Source organism: Rhinatrema bivittatum, chromosome 9 (assembly GCF_901001135.1).
Source record: "Rhinatrema bivittatum chromosome 9, aRhiBiv1.1, whole genome shotgun sequence".
NCBI lineage: Eukaryota > Metazoa > Chordata > Amphibia > Gymnophiona > Rhinatrematidae > Rhinatrema > Rhinatrema bivittatum.
Genome location: NC_042623.1, coordinates 181,199,619 through 181,208,836, shown reverse-complemented (window position 1 = coordinate 181,208,836; position 9,218 = coordinate 181,199,619). Strand labels below are relative to the sequence as shown.

The 9,218-nt window shown below is 43.0% G+C and overlaps 1 long non-coding RNA gene across 1 annotated transcript; it reads right to left on the bottom strand.

Moving 5' to 3' along the window:
• Positions 1-1,130: 1,130 nt before the first annotated feature.
• On the bottom strand, positions 1,131-3,949 carry LOC115099357. The gene is made up of 3 exons (XR_003858754.1): positions 3,062-3,949; positions 1,577-1,667; positions 1,131-1,260 (listed from the first exon to the last, which is right to left on the bottom strand). It is a non-coding gene; the product is annotated as an uncharacterized LOC115099357 (long non-coding RNA).
• Between the last annotated feature and the right edge of the window lie 5,269 nt (positions 3,950-9,218).

Genomic DNA, 9,218 nt, shown 5'->3' with positions numbered 1-9,218 from the left:
AATCTAAACATGCTAGTTTTCTATCCTGTCCCAAACATTCTCCTCCCCTACCCCTCCAGAACACCTCCCCTAAATGAGGCTAATGGTACAAGCATTGTGGAACACTCCTTGTTCTGTTGGCCTTAATTGAAGTAGGGCAACTTGCAGATAACCAGTGTACACGTGGCAATCACTATTAGTCTGCATAAATGGCTTTGAAAGTTGCCCTCTAAAACACACAGAGTGGTGTCGGCAGCGTGTAATACACTCTGGTGCTCTTCAGGGCAGCTTTTCCTTTCTCTTTCTTTTGTGCCATTCCCACTGAACCTCGGGCATAAAATTTGGGCAGTGCCCATTGTATTGTGGATCTACCATCCATTTCTCCTTATATCACACCTGCTGCTGGTAGCCAGTTCCACAGTCCCTTTTTCTGAATTGTGGTGGGGGGAGAGGTGATAATTTTTTCTTCCATGCTAGTAACAGCCAAGTTCCACTCCGCTGGAAGAGGGGCAAGATCACTAAAGTTCCTGGGAGGCTAAATGTGGAACTTAATATCCCAGGAAGCTCATAGCATTATTCAGCGGGGGAGCTTTGGTTTAGAGTTTAATAAGAAAAAGGAGTTCATTAAATAAAGTCTAGACAAAATTGTAATGTGGCATAAGCATGATGTGTATGGAGGCCTTTACTTATTTCCCTAGCAAAATCTTGTGGTCGCAATGTTAATTCACGTGAATATGTAGAAATTAGGTCAACAAAATATTGAACTAACTCATTACGTCTGTGACTAGCTTTCCCGAGCTATGCTCTCCAGGCTACTGAATTAGCCCCAGATGTACTGAGTTAGTCCATTAAAATGTTTTCACCTAGAACTAGTTTGACTGTTATTTCCCAAGAACATATTCATCCGTGCAGACAAAATACCAAATCGTATCAAAATCCAAGGCATCATCTAAACAGCAGACTTCACTGATCTATGAGAACATGTTCTTTGAACTGTTTCTTTGAAATTAAGTATATTTAATATCTGGTCCTTGGCCTGTAGGTGGCATGTGTCCCTTTAAACCCTTTCCTTAGTATCTGGAGCACTACTTACCAATGAACAGAAGAAGAACGGTAAACGCAATAATGTTGAAGAACCCTGACTGAGGGAGTTCCTGAATCTTGCCCCTCCCCCGACGTCACTGTGAGCTCCGGCAGCAGTTGAAAAGCGCTTCACCATCAGGCGCCAGCGAGCGGGGAGGCCACCCTCCATCCTGGGCCCCCGCAAGAAGTGAACACCATCTTAAATAATAAAAAAAGAAACGGAACTATCATCAGGAGGTGAGGGGAAATGGGTGACTGCGATGTGTGACCATGCCCCTCCCCCGACGTCAACTCTTTGTGCTTCATTTACTATTTTTTCTTTTACGTTTTCTGTTAAGTAACCTTTTTTCAAGTTCCTACCTTATGCCTTTGTTAACAATTTTATTATAAATGTTCTCTGTATTTGACTATGGAAATATTTTTTCCTGCTTTTTCTGTTTTATGTAAACCGGTATGATTTGCATTTTAATGTAAGAATGTCGGTATATAAAAATTATAAATAAATAAATCTTACTCAGGAATTTCTGTCCAATCGTCTTCAGGTCTTGGGACAGGTTTTGGGAAGCCATTTCTATCCTGCTTACCAAATCTTGTATTTTATTATTCTAAAGAAGAAAAGAGAGAGAGAGGGTGATTTGTACTACATATTTAATTGCTGCTATAATGGTTGCATGAAGAACATTTAGGTACATGAATAGGTTGTTGAATTGAAATGGACCAGTTTTATTCTGTCCTAGCAATCCACATCCTGGGCCATGGCTTATGCCCCTTTTTTGTGACTGCAGTCTCCTTTTTGAAATGCAAGCTACCCTCACAAGAAACAGACTCCTGGGGGGAGAGGGTTTGTTCTCATATCATTTTCTATGCAAAAATGGTGAGTAAGGATCTTGTTTCAAAACTCAGATTGCGATCACAAAAATGTGCTAAACCATCACTAAACACGAATTGGTTGATTTGTCCGTCATCGTGGTCCTTAAATCAGAATGCCTTAATGATATCAACACTGTGCTTCTGACACCACTGCGCTCACCTGCCCTTCTTCCCCACAGACAAGCACTTCATTCGTTTGTATACACATCTTGAAATTAACACATGTACAGACACACAAATGCCACTAAATATTCTCGTCATATGTGTGTGTATGAATGTTACCTCCCTTCCCTCCTCCCTAGGATATCTTAATGCTTAAAGAAAGATAAAGTATGTAGGCCAACAAAAAATGTAAATCCCACATTGCAGTCATGGGAGATAGCAAACCATGTGCTGTTAGTATTCAGTCTCCCTGTAGCAAGCGCTCAGAACGTCCTCAGGTTTTCCAAGCCCAGAAGATCACTGTAACATTGAAGCAGTGGGTGTTCCCCATATCCAGGGTTAAGAACATAAGAAAATGCCATACTGGGTCAGACCAAGGGTCCATCAAGCCCAGCATCCTGTTTCCAACATTGGCCAATCCAGGCCATAAGAACCTGGCAAGTACCCAAAAACTAAGTCTATTCCATGTTACCATTGCTAATGGCAGTGGCTATTCTCTAAGTGAACTTAATAGCAGGTAATGGACTTCTCCTCCAAGAACTTATCCAATCCTTTTTTAAACACAGTTATACTAACTGCACTAACCACATCCTCTGGCAACAAATTCCAGAGTTTAATTGTGCGTTGAGTAAAAAAGAACTTTCTCCAATTAGTTTTAAATGTGCTACTTGCTAACTTCATGAAATGCCCCCTAGTCCTCCTATTATCCGAAAGTGTAAATAACTGATTCACATCTACTCGTTCTAGACCTCTCATGATCTTAAAGACCTCTATCATATCCCCCCTTAGTCGTCTCTTTTCCAAGGTGAACAGCCCTAACCTCTTTAGTCTTTCCTCATAGGGGAGCTGTTCCATTCCCCTTATCATTTTGGTTGCCCTTCTCTGTACCTTCTCCATCGCAATTATATCTTTTTCGAGATGCGGCGACCAGAATTGTACAAAAAGCATAGAAAACTTGATAAATTACCATTTTAGTCGTACACTGAAACTGCTGAGAGCTGACAGCGACCCGAGGTATTTTCTGCCACCTAAAAGCAGAGCTGCTTCTTTTTCTTTTTCAAATGTTAAACACCTTCATTCTTCTATCCACACTGGCAAAAAGCTCTTCTGTCGTCCTGCTTGGAATTCTGGGCACCAACTAATAGTCACAAATTCTGAATTCTGTGCTCTAGAATATGCAGATCACTGTTAGTGAAATTTCACTCCAGCAGGCTGACATAGACGTTGAAGCTCCTTTACCAACTATAGACAGCATATCATCTGACTAAATATTTTACCAACTTCAACATTTGTCCTAAGCGGATCACAAAAAAAATGAAACCTCAGATTTACATAGCGTAAACATCATAAAGCAATATCAAATTTAAGGCATTACATTATGACAGTAGGAGTTAAAAGTGCAGCAGTTTTTGAAAAGGCTGGACACTGTGATCCTGAGATCACTCAAGCAAGGGGGGAAATGCTTAAATAATTAGATTTTATATTGAAACATTGACTGAAAGTTTGTACAGATTGGTATGTTTTTTGGCTTCCAAGTCTGAAGAATTCAGAATTTCTTTTCCATATTTTGATATGTTGAAATCTGGATTTCCCTTTTAAATAGGATACCTAATGTGTTCTCTTCATAGCTGTGCAGATTTTTTTTTTGTAGTGCATCAGAAACTATGCCAATTTTTCTAATGTACAAGTTTAAGGGGGTGGATAAATCAGTGGAAGTTAACACTTGGCCTGCCAGACAACCTTCAAGTTTTCTGTCATCTCTAATCTAACCAAATTGGTAGTGCAGTAATAATGGGAGATTTCAATTACCACAATATTGACTGGGTAAATGTAACATCAGGACATGCTAGAGAGAGAAAGTTCCTGGATGGAATAAATGACAATATTATGGAGCAATTGGTTCTGGAACTGATGAGAGAGGGAGCAATTTTAGATCTAATTCTTAATGGAGCACAGGATTTGGTGAGAGAGGTAATGGTGCTGGGGCCGGTTGGCAATAGTAATCATAGTAGTGACGGTCCTTCTCCAGGGTCCTCTTTAGTGAACACAGAACTGAAGTATTCGTTTAATATTTCTGCCATTTCTTCGTCTCTCTCCACACATTGATCCTTTCCACCTTTCAATTTCACTATACCACTTTGAACTTTTCTCTTTTCACTGATGTATCTGAAAAATGTTTTGTCACCTCTCTTTACCTCCTTGGCAATCCTCTCTTCCACTTGATTTTTTGCTGTCTTGATTAATTTCTTTGTCTCCCTCAGTTCTACCAGATATTCTTCTTTGTGCTCCTCCCTTTGGGATCTTTTATATTTCTTGAATGCTGTTCTTTTAGCCTTTATTTTGTCAGCCACCTCCTTTGAGAACCAGAGTGGGGTACATTTTAAAACATCGAGCGCGCGAACAAAAGTACGCTGGATTTTATAAGATACACATGTAGCCGCACATATCTTATAAAATCCGAGGTTGGCGCGTGCAAGGGGGTGCACATTTGTGCAACTTGCGCGCGCTGAGCCCTGCGCGCGCTGCCCGTTCCCTTCGAGGCCACTCCGAAATCAGAGCGGCCTCAGAGGGAACTTTCCTTCTGTCTCCCCCACCTTCCCCTCCCTTCCCCTACCTAACCCCTCACCCCCGACCCTATCTAAACTCCTCCCCTACCTTTGTCGCACAAGTTACACCTGCTTCGAGCAGGTGTAACTTTGCATGCGCTGGGCTGGCTGCCGTGCGCCAAGTTCTGGTCCGGGGGCTGGTCCGGAGGCCACGGCCATGCCCCCAGAACACCCCCGGGCCAAAACCACACCCACGGCACCGCCCCCGGTTGACGCGCCGACTGAGTCACGCCCCCGACATGCCCCCCCGATGATGCGCTGACCGCGTCACGACCCCCGACATGCCCACCCCAAGAAAGCCCCGGGACTTGCGCGTGCCGGAAGCCTATGCAATATAGGCTCGGAGCGTGCAGGGGCATTTTAAAAGGGTTACACGCGTACCTTATGCGCGTAAGCTTTTAAAATCCGGCCCATAGGTTTCAATTTTCTTTTACCTTTCTTTACTTTTCTAACATATAGATTAGTTGCCTTGGTAATTGCTCCTTTTAGATTGGTCCATTGTTGATCCACATCTCTCTCGTTCTCCCAGCCTTTTAGTTCTTCCTCCAGGTACTTCCCCATTTCATCAAAGTCCGTGTTTTTGAACTGCAAAACTTGGATCTTTGTGCTTCTTTTCTGTATCCTTTTTGTGATATTAAACCATACCGTATGATGATCACTGGTGCTGAGGTGGGCACCCACCTGGACATCAGAGACATTATCTCCATTAGTGAGCACTAAGTCAAGTAAAGCTCCTCTTGTGGGTTCCAAAACCATTTGTTTGAACAAGATACTTGCAGGGCATCCACTATTTCTCTACTATTATTAGATTCTGCAGATGGGATTCTCCAGTCTACATCTGGCATATTAAAGTCTCCAACGATCACCACTTCTCCCTTCTTACCTATCTTATGGATGTCTTCAACCAGATCTCTGTCCAGCTCTTCCTTTTGGTTTGGAGGCCTGTAAACCACTCCAATAAAAATGGATGCCCCATCTTTTTTTAAGTCAGCCCATAGTGCTTCTTCACTGCCCCATCTTCCTTGCAGCTCCGATGCTTGGATATTGTTTCTGACATAAAGAGCCACTCCTCCCCCCTTTCCTATCCTCTCTGTCCTTCCTTAACAAGTTATAGCCTGGTATTGCCGTATCCCAGTCATGAGATTCTGCAAACCACGTTTCTGTGACAGCAACAACGTCCAAGTCCGCCTCCACCATTAGGGCTTGCAGATCTGGGATTTTATTACCCAAACTACAAGCATTTGTGCTCATAGCTTTCCAGCTTTCTTCGTTCAGGTTACTGCTGTTCCTGGACTCCTTTTGTGACCTCTTTAATTGAGTTTTGTTATTCACTTTTCCCTTTGTATTAGTGCCTCTGATGACAGAGTCATCCATCACAGTGAGCTTTTTTCTTTGGTTTCTGATCTGGAAATTCTGTATGCTTTGGGTTTCTTCTCTCTTTTCAGATAACATTTCAATCTTTTTCTCAAGAACTTCTTCAGAATTTAATACAGAGAAGGCATTTGTACTTGTTGCACTTGATACAGTGTGTGTCTCCGGATCACAGGTCTAATTCTACCAGAGCCCGCTGTAATACTGTTTTTTAAGTTCCTTAATGCCCTGTGTGAGTGGGGGGGGGGGGGGGGTAGAGTTGTGGGCTGCACAGCTGTCAATAACAGGTGTCTGTGGGTCACAGGTCTTATCCTACCTGAGCCCACAGTAAATCTCTTTTTCTTTGACTTTTGGTTATTCAGTGGTAATGGGAAATTAATTCTTGAATAATGTAAAGTGGCTGAGACTTTCTTTATTGAAGCTAATTCAGCTTTAACTTCAGCCAGCTCCTTTTCCAAGGTAGAGAGTTCTGAACAAATGGGGCAAGCCTTAAGTTTCCATATGATTACCCTCAATATAAAGGCTCCACAACAGTTGCATTGGATAGTCCTCATTTTGGTAATTTGTTTGATGGTTAGCAATTAGGGAAATACTAATTTACCTTGTTGCCAATTATGAATTTAGGAAGACTATATTAGAAACACAAACCTATGGGTGGGTGGGTAGAGGGGTAGGGTGGGAGGGTGTTAAACAGTTAAACCTTGGTCAAGCTAGTTACAATCGGACCTTTCTGGAATTTAGTATTCTACACTCCCAGAGCAGAACCTTTACAGCGCACAGCACTCCCCATGTCTCAAGTTCATAACTAATAGAAGACAAGACCATTAAAGGAGGACTATAAAACTTTAAAAGAGCAGCCTGACAACTTTTATGAACTGAGATCTTTTCAAACTTACCAAACTGGTTAAGCAAAATTACCTTCAAATGTAAGCCGCAGACGACCACAAAGGAAGCTGCTTACTTTATGCAAACATGAAAAAGTACGGAGAAATCCAACAGCTCTTCCTGAGCCTGGTGCTTGTGACTGCTGCAAGGCTGAGTTCAGCCTTAAAGGGACCTTTCCTTATTCAGTGTGCCCGTATAGGAAATAGTAATAAGAGTAGGGAAACTTTAGTAACAGCTAAAGATGGGAAAGCCCCTTCAGCGTGGCTTGACTGAAGAGACTGGTAGGAGCTTGTAAGAACATAAGAACATGCCATACTGGGTCAGACCAAGGGTCCATCAAGCCCAGCATCCTGTTTCCAACAGTGGCCAATCCAGGCCACAAGAACCTGGCAATTACCCAAACACTAAGGGGCAGATTTTAAGAGCCCTGCTCGCCTAAATCCGCCCAAATCCAGGCGGATTTAGGCGAGCAGGGCCCTGCGCGCCGGTAAGCCTATTTTACATAGGCCTACCGGCGCGCGCAGAGCCCCGGGACTCGCGTAAGTCCCGGGGTTTTCGGAGGGGGCGTGTCGGGAGGCGGGCCCGAACCGCGCGGCATTTTCGGTGCGTGTCGGGAGCGTTCCGGGGGCGGGCCCGGGGGCGTGGCCACGCCCTCCGGACCCGCCCCCAGATCACGTCCCGGCGCGCTAGCGGCCCGCTGGCACGCGGGGATTTACTTCTCCCTCCGGGAGGCGTAAATCCCCCAACAAAGGTAAGGGGGGGGTTTAGACAGGGCCGGGCGGGTGGGTTAGGTAGGGGAAGGGAGGGGAAGGTGAGGGGAGGGCAAAAGAAAGTTCCCTCCGAGGCCGCTCCGATTTCGGAGCGGCCTCGGAGGGAACGGGGGTAGGCTGCGCGGCTCGGCGCGCGCCGGCTATACGAAATCGATAGCCTTGCGCGCGTCGATCCCGGATTTCAGCGGATACGTGCGGCTACGCGCGTATCTACTGAAATCCAGCGTACTTTTGTTTGCGCCTGGAGCGCCAACAAAAGTACGCCTATTCGCGGTTTTTGAAAATCTACCCCTAAATATGTTGCATGCTACTCCTGCCAATAAGAGCAGTGGTTATTCTCTTGAACTTAACTTCAAAAAACATGTTGTAATTAAACTAAAGAGGGCTAGAGTAAATTATTCATGTTAAGACGACTAAAACCATTATTAAACCCAAACGATTTTAGAACTGTCTTACAAGCTTTAATATTTACAGGTACTGATTACTGTAACTCCCTTCTCCTCGGCCTGCCTCAATCAATGATTCGGCCCCTACAGATATTACAGAACTCAGCAGCCAGGATATTAACCGGTTCCCGAAAGCACCACCACATTACCCCAATATTGAAAGATCTGCTCTGGCTACCTATTGAAAAAGGAATTCAATACAAAACATGATGTATTCCACACAAAGTGATTTACGGTGAGCAGGTAGAATGGTTAAACGCCACCATTTGGCTCCACACACCGCAGCGAAATCTAACATCAGCAAAGGGCTACTCTCAATACTAACCGTATCCTCAGCAAGACTGACCTCGGTCAGAGAGAGAGAGCAATATCCCTCGCAGGGCCCAAACTATGGAACGTGCTTCCAGTGGAACTAAGGCTAGAAACTAATCTTAAATCGTTTAGAAAAAAGCTTAAAACATGGTTATTCAATCAGGCTTTTAAAGCTGGCATAGGCTAAAGCAAATCCATTACATTCTCACCTTCACATTTTTACCCACACTTAACGCTCTCTGGACTATGCTAAGAATAGGTTTTGTTTATTATTTGTTGATTTATACAGATTTAATTTTCTATTTTGTTTTTATTGCTATTTAGTTCTTATCCATTTATATTATGTTTTATTTTATCTTATTTTACTTTATTTATTTTATAATTTGAACAGTAGTTTATCTTATATATAGAGAGAGTTTTATATTGCCTTTATTTATTTATTTATTTATTTAAAATTTTTATAGACCGACATTCATCAGGGATATCACATCGGTTCACATTGTAACGCAAACAGACGCCTGGGGAGGCGTTTTACATCGAACAGAGTTATATCAACAATTTATAACAAATTAACAAAAGAACAATTGAGGGGGGGGGTAAGTGGGGGAATATAAGGAGGGGAAAGTAACATTGAATGTTAAATGTTAAGAATAGGCTTTACTAATATATATAAAATAATATTATAACAGTATATACATATCCAATATGAGGCGATGATATATTAAATAAATTTG